Here is a 20,266-nt window from a genome sequence, read left to right as displayed (position 1 = left end):
TGGGGCCCTGTTTAACTGCTATTTTTTTTTAATGTATAAAACACGTGGTTTTGGCCAGTTCACCATCAGGTAATGGAGCTTTCCTCAGCTTCAGTGGCAGCTAGTAAACTGTTGAGTCCAGCAGGAGGCTAGAGGATGCTGATCTCCCATGAGGTGGGGCTCTGAGGCACCTGTTTCTATGACTGGGGAGCTAATTGGGGAACACTCGGCATATTTCCTTGGCAAGGGTGAGTGCTGCCAGGCACTTTTTTCCTGCCTTGAAAACAAATTAGCGGGCCCTCACTGGCATTTATTAATATCTATAAAGTCTAATTAAGGGCCTAATCCTATCCCCTGTGCCACCCATTGATGCAGTGGCACCAAAATGGGGACAGCTGTATCCTATGGTGGTGGTGGCAGTCTAGGAGATCTATCCTAGGTAAGGGAATATTCTGGAGGAAACTTCTGTGGCATGGGTTGGTCTACTTGGATCTATGACAGCTATTTTCCTGGCCTATGTGCATATCTCTCATCACTGCTGCCACATACTCCTCCTCTGCCCAGTGCCTTGCCAGTTTGCCACCTCACTCAGTCCACCATGTGAAGCAGCTGCTTCACCTGCCCTCATGAGTGGGCTGGACCTGACAATGGCTCTGTGACAGCTTCAAATTCCTCCTCAAAACCCTATTAATTTTTCTGTCCAGCCCCGGGCAGCCCAATCCTGAACTGCCCAGAGTGCAACTGGGCAGCCTGCGGCGGCTCCTCACAGGGAAACAGACTTTCATACCCTTCCCCCAGGTAAGGGAAGTAGCCCCACAATGGGGCTAATCCATTCTGTGGCGGCTCTTGAGCCAGCGCTGAATTGGAGAGTCCTGTGTTGGGCCATGTGGCCTGACATGGGGCTCAGGATCCAGTGGAGCCAAGCTGGTCCCACCCTCCTCCCGCCCCACTCCCTCCCCCCACCATGCCTCCCTCCCACCCTCTCCCTGCCCTCCCCCCACCTCTCCCCACCCCAGACTGGCATATCCCCCCACACTCCCATTCTCTGCTGGGTAGCCACCCGGCGGCAGACCATTGTTTTCCCACTGGCGCTGGCCCAGTGCGGGCTTGTGCTGGGCCAGCTCCGGTGCTCGGCCAACGCTAACCCTTGCAAATGTGCTTTATGGCACTTTTGTGACAGTGCATGCCAGTGGTAAGCTGGCGCACCAAGCTCCAGATAGGGCTCTTAGTTCCCTTGTTATACTGTAACTAAGCTTAAGGATGTGTACTGGGTAAATAATGGTATATTCTTTCCTAGTCTTGTCCTGCATCTTCTTCCATCCCCTTCTTCTGTTGTCCCCCTTGTTTCTCTTTTAGACAGTGAGCCTTTGCAGACACCTGTGTTGTCACTGTATGTAAAGCAACATGCACAAGGATGGTGCTAGATAAATAGCAATAGTATTTACAAGAAGCAGTGGAAGAAAAATGCATTACTAATGACCCAATGTGATGGGCCTTTTAGACCAGCGGGACGAGTAAAAGGTCTTGCAATGAAGTGAAGATTGTGCCGCTTCTGGGCCGGTAACTGTAGTGGTAGATCCCTGCTGCTGCAGATTGTGGGTGGTACCAGGGCAGCTAAGCTGAGGCAGGGAAAGGTTTGTGGGTGGGGAAGGTAAGGGAAGAGAGAGTAATGGGACAGAGAAGGGGAGGAACCAGGAGCGTGTCAAGGACAGAAGAGGTGGATCCAATGGCAGCAACTTTAGCTGCATCCTATTCCCCATTTTCCAACCCGTCATGCCTCTGGCTTTCCTCAGACTTGCACCAGCAAAATGGCTGGCGATGGTCTGACAAGATCCATAGGCAATTGGGCAGCCTACTAGAATGTAAGTAAAACATATTTTTACATACCTCCTGCAGGCTGTCCAATCCCCTCCTCCAGCATTCATTGTGTGCTCTGTTGATGTGGTTGCATGCTGTGACATCAGTGAGGGATGGGACTGGGCTATCAGTAGCTTTGCTTGATGCATAACTAAAAAGAAACTGAGTCTTCACAGTTCCTGATGAAGACTTCTGTGTAACTCAAAGGTATGTATGTTTGTACCCCAAAAGGACTTGTTTCACTAAAACTGATCATACCCTTTTTTTCAAATCAGACAATTTTTAAAAAGCTATAGCAGTTTCATTAATGAACAAAAGGGGTAGATGTGCTTCCTTCCTTATCTAAAAAAATAGGATTTAGAGACAGTCATATGACTGCAAGCTGGTTGTGGTTTTTAGACTCATTCCTGTGATTTTGGAACAGAACAATAGACTGTTTTCAATGAGTGAGGCTTCCTATTTTCTTTCCCTGGCTATCTCAGGTGAATGCTTGTATTTTTTTCCCCCTCAAATCTCCCCCTGCTTCTATATTCCTGCAGCTTCTTATAATTCTGCCTCCTTCTTTCTTTTCATGGCAAATAATGTCAAGCAGAGCTGAACACTCTCTCTCTCTCTCTCTCTCTCTCGCTTGCCTGCGATGAGAATGGCGGGTGTCTGCAATGCACACAGCGTACTAAACAATGGGTCCCTCTTCAGGGATATGTTTCCAGCCAGTTCACCCCTCATACCCCACCAGCTCTGTCTTCCGAGTCGCAAAATCATTGCGGCCATAAATCTGCAGCTGCCACATTATCTGCAACCTGCCACCACTGAGGAAATCAGGGCTCATCCCAAATGCCTCCCTGGACTGAGCTGCTTTTTGCGTCTGCAGATGGGAAAGGAAAACGTGTGGAAAACGATGCCTCGGATCTGAGCAGATCAAGTCTGTAGGGTTTGTCTGCCCCATGTCTCTCTGCCCAGGCCAAGGCCGTAGTGCAACAAATCTGAAAGGAAAGTGATCAGTAGGTCTTGTCTTATTGTCATTAATGCAGAAGGCCTTGTTCTCACTCCACCCCCACCTCCCACTTGCCCTTCTCTGAAATCCACCTGGGAATGTCATAATTTCTACTGCTTGTGCGTTACCGTAATTCCTATAGGAGGTGAACCTGCCTTAAGCACTACTGTAATTCCTCTAGTTACCCACCCGCTGCTACCTTAATTCCTGATTGCCTGGGGTTAGGCTGTAATTCACTGCGTGCAAGTGAAAGCGGTTGCTTTCCTGCTGGCCTTTGGCTGGCTTCACTGCATGGGAGTGTCTGCCAATTCCTCTGGCGACATAATCAAAGGCAGCCCAAGGGGAGGCTGGAGTTAATTTTTTGTCTATTTACGATGGGCTTAATTCAGTACCATTTCCCTTGCCCACTTCATCAATGGGTAGGCAGAAGTGACAGAGAGAGAGAGAGAGAGAGAGAGAGAGAGAGAGAGAGAGAGAGAGAGAGAGAGAGTGCTTACTGACTCCAAGGCCTAACAGGTATGATCAGGGTCACCTTGCACCATAAGGGCCATTGTTTTATGCTCTCCGTTGGTTTCTCTAGTGCCTTTCCATCCTCCGGCATACCAGACAGCCTTACTTTGGTTCTACCCGACACCCCTCACACATTCACTGAACATGGGAGAGGGGAGCCTCCATTGCAGCAGCTAGTAATGCCCCCAACATGCCTTCTGGCCATGCTAGCTGCATGTTCAACGTTTGCCTGCAAGAGGCTGAGCATGACACATGAAGGGCTGCTCCCCACAATCTGAACCCTGGCTAATCCACATTCTAGCTTGCAGGGAGCAACCCACCACATGTGCAGAGGGCCATTGACTGACAAGCATCAAAGGTGTAGCAGTGGGCTGTTGGCATCAGGGTTGTGTGGTTCCCAGAAAAGATGTGTGTGTCTTTTTTTCTAGAATATTTATTAGATAATAAATGACATACAGGTAGCATATCTTGAGTGAGTCAAACCAATGTACAGGTGTTTAAAAAAACCAAAACAATCAAGGGAGAAATGTCCTTGAACAGAAGTAGACCAGGTTCATCGAAGCAAGTCTTTTCCAGAGGATTGATGGGTTGCAGCCAGGCACAAAGAACGGTGTGTGTGTGTGTGTGTGTGTTTCTGAAGAAGGCTTTTGAGAGGAAGGGGGATTCCTGTTTTAATAGTGACCTCTTTTTGTTCAGCTTACTGCAACGGTTCTTAAATTTTCCCCACATCATCAGCTGTGTCGTGCCCCAGAATGCCTTGTAGCTTCCATGTCATGCAAGGCTGCAAGGCATTCTGGGGCACAACATGGCCAATGAAGTGGGCTGCATGCTGGCACTACCCAGAAGCTACAAGTGGCATAGTGCCGGTCCCACAACCCACCCAAAATCAGGTTGTGACCCACAATTTGAGAAGAACTGCCTGACTTGGCTAAGGTGGACCACCAGCCATGGCTGCCAGGTTTTCTTTTACAGCTCCTGTTCTTATGTATACACACAACTGAAACATGGAAACTCAAGCTGCTGGAGGGCTGCTGGGTATTTCAGCATCAGTGGTGGCCTCCAGGGGGGGAGCAAGTATATGAACAATTACAGTGGAGGAAGATTACAAATCATAACCTAGGCATGCCCTAAATCTCTCTCCTGAATCTTCTGAAATAACCCCAGATGCAGGTCTCTGGATGGAGGGTTGCAGGAGGCTGAGGCAGCAGATTGGTAGGGGTGTCCCCACCTCCATCTACCCACTTGCCTCCACTGCTCCTCCTGCTCCCTGTATTAGGAAAGGAAAAAGGGATAGAATGAAGGAGGAAGTGTAGAAAAGAACATGAGAACATAATTACAGCCCTGTTGGATCAGATCAAAGGCCCATTTAGTCCAACTTCCTGTATCTCACAGTAGCCCATCAGATGCCTTGGGGAGCACACAAGGCAACAAGACACCTGCATCCTGGTGACTTCACTTGCATCTGGCATTCTGAGGTAGCCTACTTCTAAAATCAAGAGGTTGCACATGCCCATCATGGCTTGTAACCTGGGATGGACTTTTCCTCCAGAAACTTGTCCAATCTCTTTTTAAAGGCATATAGGCCAGATGCCATCACCACATCCTGTGGCAAGGAGGATGCCACACACTACACACTAGGTAAAGAAAATTTTTTATTTTGTCTGTTCCTAACTCTTCCAACACTCAGTTTCAGTGGATGTCCCCTGGTTCTGGTGTTGCATAAGAGAAAGAACATCTCTATCCACTCTATCCATCCCCTGCATAATTTTATATGTCCTCCTTCAGGTGCCTTTTTTCTAGACTGAAGAGCCCCAAATGGTGTAGCCTTTCCTTGTAAGGGAGGTGCCCCAGCCCAGTAAACATTTTACTAGAGAGGAGCTCTAGCCCACCTCTCTTCTCCACACCTCTGCCACCGCTTTGCCCCCTCTTGCTTTTTGAATCCAGGGAGTGGAAGGAGAAAAGGCATGGCAGTGCTGAGAGACAGGCAACATGTGAGATTGCTTGGGGGGGGGATGGTGCATGTGCAAGTACTCACATGCATAGTGAGTAAGTGCTGTGGCATATGCCCATAATTGGACAGTGTGAGCATTCAAGCTTGAGATTCTGTCACCTCCACTGACTTTGGGGATCTCTAAGGGGTCCTTCCACTGCCAAATGTGGCATGGAGCTCTGCTCAGGGAGGGGTGTCTCGGGCAGTGCACCTGTTACTCCCTATCCTGGGGTGTGGCACCTGGGGTGGTCTGCCCCAGTTGCACCCTCTAGCAACACTGCTCTTGTTTAATTTGGTGTGACTCATATAGAGGCAGAGTTCACTGTCCAGCATGTTACCATTCAGGATGCTGCCAGATTCCTTTTTTCATATGGAATCCTTCAATGGATTTGAGAACCAGATTGAACCAGGAATGCAATGAAATCTGCTGTGTACTGCCTGTGTAAGAGCCTCAGAATGAGACAAATCACATAACTTGTGAGAAAACTGGGGCATCATTTTCACATTTGCAGTGGAGATCTGTGTGAGCTTGTATGATCTGAATGTCTGAATGGGCCTAGGCCCTCGGATATTTCATCAGCATTTCTTCTCAAAGCATGTCTAGTGAGTTGTCACTGGTAAATATCAGAATCAGTGTGACGTGTGCTGCAGTTGTCATATATCCAACAGAAGTAGGTGTGGTTTTACCATGGGCAAAAAGGCAATGGCCTCTGTGCTGACGAGCCATAACAATGCCTTCATGCTTTTTATGTGCATAGGAGGCTTCCATGTCTGTGTATGTACCATGTAGCCTATGAGTTGCTGAAGCCTGTGAACTTCTCGACTCCACCAGCCTCTGTTAAGTTCATCAGCAGAGCCAGGAATTCTGGGACAAAGATCAGAAGTTTGTTTCACCCAGCTCCACCCTGCCAAATTAAATCTCCACCTTTACTGCCCAGGAGACCCTGCAATAACTGCCCTGTAACAGGATATTCCTTTTTAGGAAAGGTGGGAGCTTGTGCTGCATCTACTCACTCTTTCAACGTTCAAGGACTTGTGTTATTCCCACATGAGGATGCTCAGAGGAGGAGGGGCTCAAGTCCATGTTGCAGATCAGTGAAGGAACTTGTATTGGCAACCTTCAGTCTCGAAAGACTATGGTATCGCGCTCTGAAAGGTGGTTCTGGCACAGCGTCTAGTGTGGCTGAAAAGGCCAATCTGGGAGTGAAGGAACTAGAGCTACATGTTCCGGAAGGAAGGACTTCTGGAGTCTGGACTTCTGGATGAGTGCTGTGACCTACTCTCCTTAATCCTAGAGAAGGGGTCCCTTAGAGATCTGACTGAAAAATCCACATCTAGAAGGCATGTGCTGCAACTTCTCCTTTCCCATGACTTGTATGCTTGAAGTTGCTGCCTCTGGCTGAGTCAGACCTTTGGTTCATCAGAATTGCGTACACTGACTGGCAGCAACTCTCCAGAGTTTCAGGCTCAGAGGTCTTTCCCAGTCCTACCAGGAGATGCCTGGGCTGAATGGGACCTTTGGCATGCAGAACAGTGGCTCCACCTATGGGTGACGGCCTCATCTGCAATTGTAACCAGTTACAACCTTTCAGTGCTGTGAGCCTGGCATGCCTGTCCTTCCTTTCCCTTGGGTCCTCTCTCCTCTTCAGTGCCCTTCATACCGCAGCTCTCTCATTGCCTGCGGGGGAGTCCTTGCAGCCAATTCATTGCCTGGCTTGTGACTTTTTCTTTTAGTACTCTACTTTCCAAGCGGCTGGTTGCGCAACTCTGTCTCGCCAACCTGAGTGCCTCAGACACCTTGTCTCTTTCTCCTCCCCACCCCCTGCTGCAGCCTCCGGGTCTGGTACACAGCTCCATTGTTTTTAATGTCTCACACAAGGTGGTTTCAGTGATGCTGGAAGGCTGCTCGTCCCATTGGGGAGCCATTCCAGAAGATTCAGCCTCCATTTCCCCTTGCTTGATTCCAGCTCATTGCCTCTGCCCCCAGGATCCAGCATTGTACCTTGCCGCAGCAGCAAAAGGGCAAAGGCAGAATTCATTGTACCCAAGGGAAAGACTGTCTTTGGTGCTGTGCTGCAGGAACACGGTCGGCACAGGAGAAGCTGTTCAGCCCCAAAGCCATTCTGCCCCACACTTGTCAGCACAGCCTCATCTTTGTGCTGCTTATAGGGTATGTGCTTTGGCTGCATACAAGATTCTAAGAAGGGGAATGGTGTGAAGATCTCATTAGTAGCAGTGAAAAGTACCTGGAAAAGAAGCAGGTAAGATCTGGCACAGGGGATTTTGTGCCAACAGGGCAATTAGGTCAAGTTGGGTCCCGCACCTGAAGGGCCCTGCACTGGGGCAGCAAGTGGAGCACTCACAGCCTGCACCTCTGTCTGTAGTTGGTTGGCAACCTTTAGTCTCCAAAGACTATGGTATAAGCCTACAGCACCCGGTATTCCCAGGCAGTCTCCCATCCAAGTACTAACCAGGCCTGACCCTGCTTAGCTTCCGAGATCGGACGCGATCGGGCACGTGCAGGGTAACAGTTGTTGCTCTGGCATGGAACCTTCCTTGCGGGGATGACGAGAGGAGAGCAGGGCAAGCAGAACATTGCCACTGGATGGCTTTCCCTCCCGCCTGCCTGCCCCCTGTCTGATTGGCTTGAAATTGCCTCCCCCGAAAGCAGTTGGTGGTGACAACTGGGTGACTGCTGGGTGCCAACTGGGTGACTGGGTGACTGCTGGGTGCCTCACTGCTGCCTCTCATCATGGTGAGTAGGGGCCCTCATGGGGGTGGGGACCTCAAAAATGTTTTGCATTGGGCAGGTCCTTTTGCCACAACGTGCAGGGTTGCCCCAGCCAATGCAAGCACCAGAATTGTCAATGTTACTACACCAGGATCAGCCACCATTTTTCAGACACAATGTACAAAGCTCTTGCACTGTACTTTTCTTCCCAATCTGGGAACTTGCAGGTTACTGGGTTTGGAAGAAGCAGACCTTCAGTAGGAGATATCCAGCAGAGGAGTCGGATAGCAAGGTCAGCTCTCTGCAGAACCTGGGGAGTTTAAGGAAGATTCTGAATATCTGAAAATGTCCAGGGTTCAACCCAAGCAGCATGTGTTCCTGAGCAGGATCTAATACTTGTTCCTCAAGCTAAGGTTCTGGGAATTGAAAGTGGTGATATTTTAGGACTGCCCTGAGTTATCACTCAAAAGACCTGTTGCCCCTTCCATTTTCAGCATCTAGGCATCCTCCCCAGAGAGGTCATATTCATGCTGATTCATGCTGGACCATGTCACCCAGTACTGATTCCTTACACTGACTCTGCAGGGTTTGGGGTATGGGTCTTTCCTAGAGAGGCTGCAGGTTGGACCTGCAACTTTCAGCATGCCACACATTTGCTCTATGACTGAGCTATGGTCCCATTCCAAGTCTTCAGAGAGTTCAGTTTCCTCGCCCTTAGACTTCGGGTCTCCCGTATTCAGGGGCTGTGAGGTTTTCTGGCAGATGGTTCTGACATAAGAGTCAATGACAGAATGATGTGTCTGATGGCTGGCACAAAATGGATCAGGGTGACGACTGGACGACTGATCAAGATTAGAGATTACTTACTCATGCACCTTCTGAAAGGCCTTTCAGCCGTACTGGAGCCACCTCTGTTTGCTTGCCTGATATAGAAGCAAACTGCTGCTGTTATTCATTGCGATCATGTCTCCCTCTCAGGCAACACTTCTTGTGGATCCTTTCCAAGTGTAGGTGGAGCCATCCTGTACAGACTCGCTCTCAGAAAAGCAGGACATCACTGTATGTCCCGATACTGATTCTGAAATAGCCAAGAACAAATAAGTGGTGGGCCTACTGCTGGCTGCCGTGAATCACTTTCCATTTCTGGCAGTCGTATTAGTTCTTGCAAAGCTTCAGTTCATTGTGAAAGATTATGGGGAACTCCATCAGGGCTTATGCATGTGTGGAGCTACCAGGGGCTAAAGAAAGTCTGGCCAATGAACAGATGTCATGTCATAGGTCTAGGAAACAGAACCTACTTGTGCTGGAGCAGAGCAGAGTTCATGTAGTCTAGTTCTCTGTGGCTGCAGTGAAGGCCACTAGCTTAAACAGCTTTCAAGGGGTATTATATACAGCTACTTGAATGACAGATCTTTATGCAGCTATTAGCAGTGATGGCTAACAGTTCAATCCTATCTAAATCCCTATCTAAGTAATGATGCAGCAGCACCAGTGCAGCTACTGCTGTATCCAATGGGGGATCTTTATCTGCTGGGAGTTTCTTCAGGGTAAGGGGACATTTGTCTCTTTGCCCCTGAGTAAGCCCCTGCAGCCACTACTGATCATGTTGGACCTGTGCCAGCTCAATTGCTGGTGCAAGTCCACATTGATGCAGGAAGGAGGATCAGACCTGGGAAGGGGGTCAGGATTTGGCATGTCCTCCCCACCCCATCACTGCTGCATCCCTCCCACCCCTCCCCCATTTCTCCCATCCTGCCCCATTCAACCCCCACCTTACCTCCCTCCAACCCCGTGTGGGCTTACCTGCTCCAGCAGGTCTTTGTGCATCTGCTGGCCTGTGGGAAGCTGCCAGGGGCTGATATCTCGTGTTGGCAGAGACTGCTTTGTAGCAGCTGTAAATCAACCTCTGTCAGCACTACAATAGTTATGCTGGTGGGGGAGGGAGATAGGATTGGAGGTCTGGCTCAAGTGGTAGACCTGCTGCCTTGTATGCCTTAAGATCTGGGCACACCAGTTCAAAACAACCAGAAGTATCCAAGAGCTGCCGACACAGTGATCATGCTAATGAGTGAACCCTTGGTGGATTTTCAGAAGGTGTTTAACATGGTCCTGCACCAAAGGCTGCTGAGAAAACTCCACAGTCAGGGAGTAAGAGGGCAGGTCCTCTCCTGGATTATGAACTGGTTGAGGACCAGGAAACAGAGAGTGGGTGTCAAAGGGCAATTTTCACAGTGGAGAGAGGTGAAAAGTGGTGTGCCTCAAGGATCTGTCCTGAGACAGGTGCTTTTCAACCTGTTCATAAATGACCTGGAGACAGGGCTAAGCGGCAAGGTAGCCAAGTTTGCGGATGACACTAAACTTTTCTGAGTGGTAAAGACCAGGAGGGATTGTGAAGAGCTCCACAAGGATCTCTCCAAACTGGGATAATGGGCAGCAAAATGGCAGATGCATTTTAATGTAAGTGTAAAGTAATGCACATTGGGACAAAAAAGTCAAAACGTCAAATATAAGTTAATGGGTTCTAAGTTGTCTGTGACAGATGAGGAGAGAGATCTTGGGGTGCTGGTGGACAGCTCAGTGAAAGTGTCGACCCAATGTGCAGTGGTGGTGAAGAATACTTGGGATCATTAGAAAAGGTATTGAGAATAAAATAGCCAATATTATAATGCCATTGTACAAATCAATGTTAAGGCCATGCCTGGAGTACTGCATCCAGTTCTACTTACCACATCTCAGAAAGGATATAGTGGAAATGGAAAAGGTGCAGAAGAGAGCCACCAAAATTATTACTGGGCTGGGGCACATCCCTTATAAGGAAAGATGACAGCATTTGGGGCTCTTCAGTCTAGAAAAGAGGTGTCTGAGGGCGGACATGATTGAGACATACATAATTATGTAGGGGATGGATAAAGTGGATAGGGGGATGTTCTTTTTCCTCTCACACAACACCAGAACGAGGAGACATCCATTAAAATTAAGTGTTGGGAGAGTTAGGACAGACAAAAGAAAATATTTTTTTAACCAGCATGTAGTTAGTCTGTGGTTCCCCTTGCCACAGTAAGTGGTAATGGCATCTAACCTGAATGCCTTTAAAAGAGGATTGGACAAATTTCTGGAGGAAAAGTCCATCACAGGTTACAAGCCATGTATATGTGTAACCTCCTGATTTTAGAAGGAAGCTATCTCTGAATGCCAGATGTGAGAGAGGGCACTGGAATGCAAGTTTACTGTCGTCTTGTGTACTTCCTGAGGCATCTGGTGGACCACTGGGAGATACAGGAAACTGGTCTAGATGGGCCTTTGGACTGATCCAGCAGGGCTCTTCTTACGTTCTTATGGTATCTGCTGATTTGGCATCCACTGATTTGACTCAACACTGATACTGAGGTCCACCTTTAAATGCAACAAGGAAAAAAAAGCACCAAAATTCTATTTCCTGCCTTCACACTGTTAAATAATTATAATTTCATTCTGTTAGATTCCATCATTCCCCCATTTAGTGGCTGAATATGGTATAGGGAGCAAGAAACCTGGAAGTGCATCTTTAAAGCTACTTTCCCACTAATTTGGTGAAGACAATTAATTAAGTCTACAGTATTAACCTGTGATATAATTGATTGGTTCCACCATCTCTTTGATGAATTATTTTGGAAACTTTTATTGTTTTATTGGAAACATTTACTGTTTTGAGAAACTAATTAGTTCTGTCCCCATGAGTATGAGCAGGATGAACATGTGCACCTATGTGATTTCTCCACATTGATTTTCAGATGCCCAAAGGGGCACCTGATGCATGCAGCAAGTCTTGAATGTCTGTGTGCCTGGATATTTGTAGATATGTCCACCAGAATGTCTGATCTGGGCATCAAGGGCTCCTGCAGGTGTAGTCATAACTATATACGTGTACATGTATTCTTTGTGCTGCCTGCACTGCTGCAGAGTGCATCTATAGAAGGGGGCAAGAATACAAAAAAGCTTCTTGTCCATGAGTCAAGGGTGGCAAGCCATGCAGACTTTGTGTGCTCCATGAAGCTCTGCCATCCTTAGAAGCTACCTTCTCCCCTGTGCCTCGCTGTAATCGATATGAACGAAAGCCAGTTCCCAATGTTGACTTAACTTTCTTGAATTCATTCAAGAAACAAAAACCCGGGACAAGAGCGTGCAGAGAAGAGTGGACACGATTCTCAGTGCCTCGTGGATGTGGATCACGAGAGACAGAAAGTAGGAGTGGCTGCTACAGTAGGGGAGACTGGCTGCTAGCATAAGGAAGAGGGAGTGAGAAGGGACAAGCCTTTTCTTTTCAAAAGCAAAGATTTTGAAGAAGGTAATATGGATGTGCAACTCACAGTGCTGTTGCTGGGGATGCTGGGAGGCTGTGCTCTGCACTGGCCTCCCCCTTGGGTGTCTACTCCATGATAGTGTATTGGGTTCTGCCATTGCCACTGGTACTGAGGGCTTCTGTGGGCCCCGTGGTGGGTGTGGGCCGTTGACCAGTTCCCAGCCTGGCTGACTCTCTGGCACCATGAATGGATGGCGGAGCCCATCTTTGGGCTGAAGGGCAGAATGGCAGTGTGAATTTGCCAATGCTTGAAATGAAAATGGACAAAATGCCACGAAACAATGCAGAGTAGTCCTTCCAGTACTTGAATGGAAGGGAGGGAAGAGGGAGCCTGTGCCTTTTGTGCTGGATCACTTAGCTACTGTGTTTAGAAGGTTACAGGGAGCAAAACATTTGGCTCCAACTGGAGGGAGTGTGTGTGTGTGTGTGGGGGGGGGCTTCTGGATTTCATCAAGGGCCCCTATATCACCTCCCATAATTCAAGTACAGATCGTTTGACTCCACGGGCAGTGAATACCAGTCATGCTTCCTAGAGTGCCAGCCAGCCACTGCTTTTCCACTGGAAGGCGCAAGTGGAATTGCAGTGTTCCTTCCACACCATGGAAGTATGTTTGGACCGAGCTTCCCCCTTGTGTTCTTTCTGTGTCTGTTGTGGTCTGAATCTGGGCATGCCCCTCTTAACAAATAATGAAGATAAAAACGTAGCACAAGTAGCAGCCCATCCCTCCAGTCACTGCGCTGCTGTGCCGCTGTTCTCATTACGAGCGGCTGTTCTCTGTTAATAAATGTGGCAATTTGAGCATAGGAAAAAGAGAACTGGACAATGGAGGGATGCGGATGTTGTGTTGAGTGAGCAAACCCACTGTGATCATTCCAGACTAAATAATCCATCTGGTCGTGCCCCATGTTGTGGTTCACAGCAAAGGCCTGGAGACAGAGAGGTGAAGTAGGAGGAAAGGCAAGCAGAACGATAAAGGTGCAGCCATTTTCACTTTGCCTCCCTTTGTTGTGAAAAGGAACAAGCGGTAACTTGGCATGAGAGCCTTCTGTAACAGCCCTTGTTTCCCCCCATCCCAGTTAAACCAACAGCTTCCCAGTTTGCCTCCAACGTGGCCCTTTTCTCAACCCCCCCCCTCCTTGTGCTCTACTTCCCCACCTTCCGTTTTTCCTACAAGTCAACACCTGCGGCGGCACCCGGAGAACATTAGCAGTCGGTTTGGATCGCCGGCAATAAAGCGGTTAAGGGGGGTGGTAAATCTGGGCCTGTAAAACCAGGGAGATGTCAGACGAGTCATCTCCCATCAATCTGGGTGTCATCTGATAGAGGAGAAATGGGTGATAAAAAGAAGCATTTTCGGAAATTATGTAGAATATTCCATTTGTGGAGTGCTGCAGTCCGGGCCAGAGCAGAATTTTAATCAGGGGGACTGCAGTGATGGACTGCAGTGTGTCTGCCGTTATAGTGTCAGCATCAATCATCCCAGCACAAAGGCGTGAGCTACACACACACACACACACACACACACACACACACACACACACACGCTCTCCTAGCTGCTTATGCTGCCAGAAGCAGCAGGACGATTTGAAAGAGGAAACTGAAAGGGGAGAGACAGAAAGGGAGGGAGGGAAAGAAAAAGAACAAACCGGGGGGATGTACCAAACCCTCATGTTTGGACCTGCTTTGGCAGGTGGCCAGAAGCAATCCAGGAGAAGAGTCCAGTGCCTTTAACAGTTGTGTAGATGAGGGAATGTTGGCAGGTTCCGCTTGCCACAGTGCTTTAGGAGGGAGACAAGTGGTGCCAGCCCAAATTTCTATGCAACCCTTAAAGGTGCACAAGCCCCACTTTATATTGCAAGAATGGCCATCATGTGTTTTTTTTTTTCCTCCTGGGGGAGAGAACACCATTCTGTTCGCCAGACAGCAGTAAATAGGCTAGACATGTGCATTATGATGCAGCCCAACTTTTTGATAGGTGGTCTGGATGACAAATAAAGTCAGCAGGACCAAGCAGTAAAGGCTGTGCAGTTCTGGAGCACATGCCCTTTGAACATAGGAAGCTGCTTTATGCAGTGTTCCTTGAACTCTACCCTGACAGAGGGCAGTGCTCCAGAATTTCAAGAATTTTTTTTTGGGGGGGGGGTCTTTCCCAGCCCTACCTGGGGATGCCAAGGATCAAACCTGGGACCTTCTGCCTGCAAAATATGTGCTTTGCCATGGAGGTAGAACTTCATTTCTGACAGACTGTCTATCTAGGTAGCCCCTAGTAGTCAACTCTGATTGGCAATATCTATCCAGTGGTGGCGTTACTAGGGTGGTGTGGGCCGCACCGGGTGATGCACACAGAGGGGTGACACCACTACTGGTCAAAATTTTTTTAATCTTGGTATTTTCTAATAATACCATCATGTTATATATCGTTCGATGCGTACTTTCATGCAGAATGCAATGAAACAAACTGTGTTGAAATATTTCTATTCTATCAAAAGTTATAAGCAGAAAAACCAGTGGGGTGGGGCAATGGGGCATCACCACACCCACTTCCCCAGACACTGCCCCACCCACGGCATGGGAGGAAGTCCATCGTGGGGGTGATGCACTGGCCTCCTGCGCTGGGTGTTGCAAATCTTAATGATACCACTGTTTTCCAGAGTTTCATATAGGGACTTTTGTAGCTCTATATGGAGATACTCGGGATTGAACCTGAGACATTCTGCAGAAAGAGCAGGTGCTCGGCCCTGGGCTACAGTTCCACTCTGGCATAGCAAATGTGTGACATGAAATGTAAAGAGAAGCGTATGTGGAATGTGTGGAATGGTTCTGTTTCTTGCCCTTCTCATTCTTTGTCGCTGAAGAAAAAAAATTTGGGGTATTTATTATAGCACACCGTGATTCAATGTATGGGGCCACTGAGGGAAAAAGAACAGACACAATAGATTTCTGGGTTGGATCAAGTCTGAGGGCCACCAGTTGACCAACCCTTGTCTATTGCATGTCTTTGGCTGCAATCCTATAGCCACTGGGGGTAGTCTTCATTGAACACAGGGGGGCTGACTTCTGAATACACATGTATAGATCTTGTGATGTAAGCTACTCCAGTGCTGACATGAAGCAACTGGCCTTTTCAACACAGTCCAAACTGGGTGGTGTTCTTCTAGCCCTGAGCTGAAACAGACTGAAACCATCTTATGAGCTGAGCTCAATTTTAGAGATAGGATGCAATGACTTGGAGGCCTGCAGAGATTCACAAAGAGGCTGCCTACAAAGATGACTTCATTGGTAAGCTTTGGCCAGAGAATTTGAAGGAAGCAACTACATGAATTCTGTTACTAATGGAATGCCCTTGTTTAGGAACCTTTGATGATTGGCCAGTGGCATAACTAGGAGAGTGTGGGGGTGTTAAGAGTGTGCGGGGTGTGGACCGCACCGGGTGACACCACACCTCAGAACATGGATGTTTCATAGGCAAAGATCAGAAGAAGAAGGTACAGGGAGAAGATAACAGGAAATCCAGGTCCTCCCTGGAATATATTGGAGACCTAACTCAAATGAACAACAGCCCCGTGATCATCTGCAGGACTGTGGAAAGCTGCCTGGCGGGCTTCCAGCCCAGCCCAATGTATTGAGACACTGACTGTACAAGCCAATGCTACCATGGGGGGCTGATGTATGTGGTCCTTTTTGAGTTGCAGGGATGGAACAAAGGGCTGTTTACACATGTCTTATGGAGGCACTGGTTTATTCAGTTGACACTTCCCCTCATGGGTCATGAGGTAGCCCTGTGCAGCCCTGTTGGAGTTTGCATGAGGGGCTGCTAGGTGTCTGGACTAGGCTGTAGAGCTACTTTCTGTACAGTAGTTTAAATGCTCTTCTGTCTTCAGTGTAGAGGATAAACTGTCCTGTTTATCCTAAACCAGCGTTTCTCAAACTGTGGGTCAGGACTCATTAGGTGGGTCTCCATTCATTTCAATATTTTATTTTTAATATATTAGATTTGATGCTCCCATGGTGTGTTACTGCATTTGGGGAAATGTTACAGATCTGTACTTTTAACAGGTTACTATGTATATACTTTTAACAATGATAGTAAATGGGACTTACTTTTGGGTAAGTGTGGGTAGGATTGCAGCTTAGGGTTGTTAAAAATTGTCCTGCTTGATGATGTCACTTTCAGTCATGACATCACTTCTGGTGGGTCCTGACAGATTTTCGTTCTAAAAAGTGGGTCCCAGTGCTAAAAGTTTGAGAACCACTGTCCTAAACTATTTTGTCCTTTGAATGTTCTGCATAGGTTTCTCTACATGTATGAATTCTAAAAATCTCACCTCCTTGTGCCCTGTCAATGAAACTAAAGTTTGGAGTTCCACAAGTAAGTTTCCCAGGCTGTCTACTGCAATCACAAATTTAATTTAGGTGACCTCCAGAAAAAAGCCTTCTTTTATTCTTCTTACCAAATGAACAAGTATGGAAAAAGCCTCTAGGATGACATAGAGGCAGAGAGTGCCATATGCAGTAGGTTGCTGACCATGGCTTGTGTTGGAATGCAACATCAGTGTGATGGGTTGGAGGAATAGAGGGGGCTACCAGGTATACAAACACCCCCCTGTTGCTCCCTCTTTTAAAACTCCTCTCTGGGCAGTAGGTACAAATGAGATGCACTTATTTTTTCCTCTGTGGAGCAAGAAGTGAGAAAGTCAAGCTTTGCTGGCAACCTATGGTAGGCCACCTGGCCCAGCTAAAATTTGTGGGCCCCAGAGGCAGCCTATCCATGGGTTAAGTGATATGGGTTGCATTAGTGGCAGATTGCAGGAGGCAAGATGGCAGCAGATTTAGCGAGTTCTTCATCCCAGGGCTGCTGCTGCCTCCCCCTAGTCTGTCTGGATGTGGTTTTCAGTAGATTGACTTTCTGCCCACTAAAAGCGAATAGAAAGCAAGTAACCTGCTTCTTACCTTGCTCCTAGTATGGTTTGTTTAGATACAAAAGTATGGAACTTCCAGTTTGATTTACAGGGACCGTGTGAATGGAGTGCCTTAATTTACATGGAGTTCTGCACTCCCACATTTGAAGAAATCACACTAGGAGCAATATAAAGGACCTTTTCTTTAATAACAGAGGCAGCAGTGGATAACCTGAGGCAGTATTAGGCAGTGTTTTGGGTTGCGCTACCATTGGTGGGTGCTTGTTTAAGCTACATTGGAATCAATGGGGCTATGTAGGAATTGCGAGAGTACTATTGAGACATAAACTTGGTTTCCCCAGGGGAAGTTAGAATAATAATAATAATAAACTTTATTTTTACCCTGCCTTTCTCCCCGAAGGGACTCAAGGCGGCTATTGTTCTCATTCCACAGTATTTTAGGGAGAGATGGGCAGGAAGTAGACAGAAATTTTTTGATACACGCTCAAGAGTTATTATTCTTGGATGCTGCTATTTATCTATTGCATTCACTATTTATCCAGACTTTCTTCTGTCCTAAAGGTGGTGTACAAAGGCTTCCTACATGGTCCCCATTCATACACTGACCAGACTTCAGCTGCCCAATTTTATCCCCAGCGGCACTGTTGGGTACAGCAGCACCAAAATGGCTATCACTGTATCCAGGGGCACTGCGGGAGCCTCCAGAAGTGTCCTTGTGGGAAGGGGACTTTTGTCCCCTTCCCCTAGAGAAAGCCCCAAGCCCTGCAATAGGGCTTCTCAAGTCAGCACGGGATATTTTTCTGGTGCAGACTTGTGAACCTCTGTGTTGGGCTTTTCAACTGGACACGGAGGATAGGCTATGGTGGAGCAGGGCTCTGCTGACCCCACCCCACCCCACGCCACCCACCCCAGTTCCTCCCTCTGCTCTATGTCAATATAGCTGACAGTTGAATAATGCTGGAACTACCGGTTATGGCCTATTGGACAGGAATGTGTGAATCCTGTCTCAGGCAAAGTGTCCTAGGATGCCAAAAGCATTTAAAAGGAATATTCTCTGTAGAACCCAAGCAATTCTCTGTGGTATTCTACACATTTCAAGCCAGATTCAAAGCAAATTTTGGAGACACTTGTTAATTATGTGGAGATGATACATCTTAGGAATTTCACAGAAAACCCTCTTCCCCTCCCCCAGTTGGATAAAGTTAATAACATTCTTTGGATGAAAAAAATGACAGCAGGTTCCTTTCCAAGCATTCCAAATGGGGACCTCATCTGAAGAATCTCATACAATCTCAAAACACATAGACGAACAGGCCTTGCTGAGGGAGAATCAGCATAGCTTTTGTAAGGGTAAGTCATGCCTCATAAACCTTTTAGAATTCTTTGAAAAGGTCAACAGGCATGTGGATGTGGGAGAACCCGTAGACATTATATATCTGGACTTTCAGAAGGCGTTCGACACGGTCCCTCACCAAAGGCTACTGAAAAAACTCCATAGTCAGGGAATTAGAGGGCAGGTCCTCTTCTGGACTGAGACCTGGTTGAAAACCAGGAAACAGAGAGTGGGTGTCAATGTGCAGTTTTCACAATGGAGAGAGGTGAAAAGCGGTGTGCTCCAAGGATCTGTCCTGGGACCGGTGCTTTTCAACCTCTTCATAAATGACCTGGAGACGGGGTTGAGCAGTGAGGTGGCAAAGTTTGCAGATGAAACCAAACTTTTCTGAGTGTTGAAGACCAGACGTGACTGGAGCTCTAGAAGGATCTCTCCAAACTGGCAGAATGGGCAGCAAAATGGCAGATGTGTTTCAATGTAAGTAAGTGTAAAGTCATGCAAATTGGGGCAAAAAATCAAAACTTCACATATAGGCTGATGGGTTCTGAGCTGCCTGTGATAGATCAGATCTTGGGGTGGTGGTGGACAGTTCGATAAAAGTGTCGACCCAATGTGTGGCAGCAGCAAAGAAGGCCAATTCTATGCTTGGGATCATTAGAAAAGGTACTGAGAACAAAATGGCTAATATTATAATGCCGTTGTACAAATTGATGGTAAGGCCACACCTGGAGTATTGTGTCCAGTTCTGGTCGCTGCATCTCAAAAAGGATATAGTGGAAATGGAAAAGGTGCAAAAGAGGGTGACTAAGATGATTATTGGGCTGGGGCACCTTCCTTATGAGTAAAGGCTACGGCGTTTGGGCCTCTTCAGCCTAGAAAAGAGGCGCCTGAGGGGGGACATGATTGAGACATACAAAATTATACAGGGGATGGACAGAGTGGATAGGGAGATGCTCTTTACACTCTCACATAACACCAGAAGCAGGGGACATCCACTAAAATTGAGTGTTGGGAGGGTTAGGACAGACAAAAGAAAATATTTCTTTACTCAGCGTGCGGTCAGTCTGTGGAACTCCTTGCCGCAGGATGTGGTGACGGCATCTGGCCTGGACACCTTTAAAAGGGGATTGGACAAGTTTCTGGAGGAAAAAGTCCATTACGGGTTACAAGCCATGATGTGTATGTGCAACTTCCTGATTTTAGAAATGGGCTATGTCAGAATACCAGTGCAAGGGAGGGCACCAGGATGAGGTCTCTTGTTATCTGGTGTGCTCCCTGGGGCATTTGGTGGGCCACTGTGAGATACAGGAAGCTGGACTAGATGGGCCTATGCTCTGATCCAGTGGGGCTGTTCTTATGTTCTTACGACCAGCGAGTATCACAGCATAAGATAGAGCACAACTGTTCTCTCAAGTTTTTTGGATGGACATTGTGTATGCATCCCACAGCACCCATGGATGGAAGGCTACTCTCAGCCATAATGCGTTCAAACATTATGGCCACATGATGATCAAATCTTTTTGATGATCAGGCTTTTGAGGAAATTATCCACGGGCATTGGCTCTCCACTTGGATTAAGTCAGAGCGAGACCCACGTCTCTGGTGCCAATGCA

The 20,266-nt window shown here is 47.6% G+C and overlaps 1 pseudogene; it reads right to left on the bottom strand.

Moving 5' to 3' along the window:
- Positions 1–7,752: 7,752 nt before the first annotated feature.
- On the bottom strand, positions 7,753–7,869 carry LOC136643343 (5S ribosomal RNA; annotated as a pseudogene).
- Positions 7,870–20,266: the final 12,397 nt, after the last annotated feature.

Source organism: Tiliqua scincoides, chromosome 2, assembly GCF_035046505.1.
Source record: "Tiliqua scincoides isolate rTilSci1 chromosome 2, rTilSci1.hap2, whole genome shotgun sequence".
Classification (NCBI taxonomy): domain Eukaryota; kingdom Metazoa; phylum Chordata; class Lepidosauria; order Squamata; family Scincidae; genus Tiliqua; species Tiliqua scincoides.
This window is presented reverse-complemented; position numbering and strand designations above follow the sequence as displayed.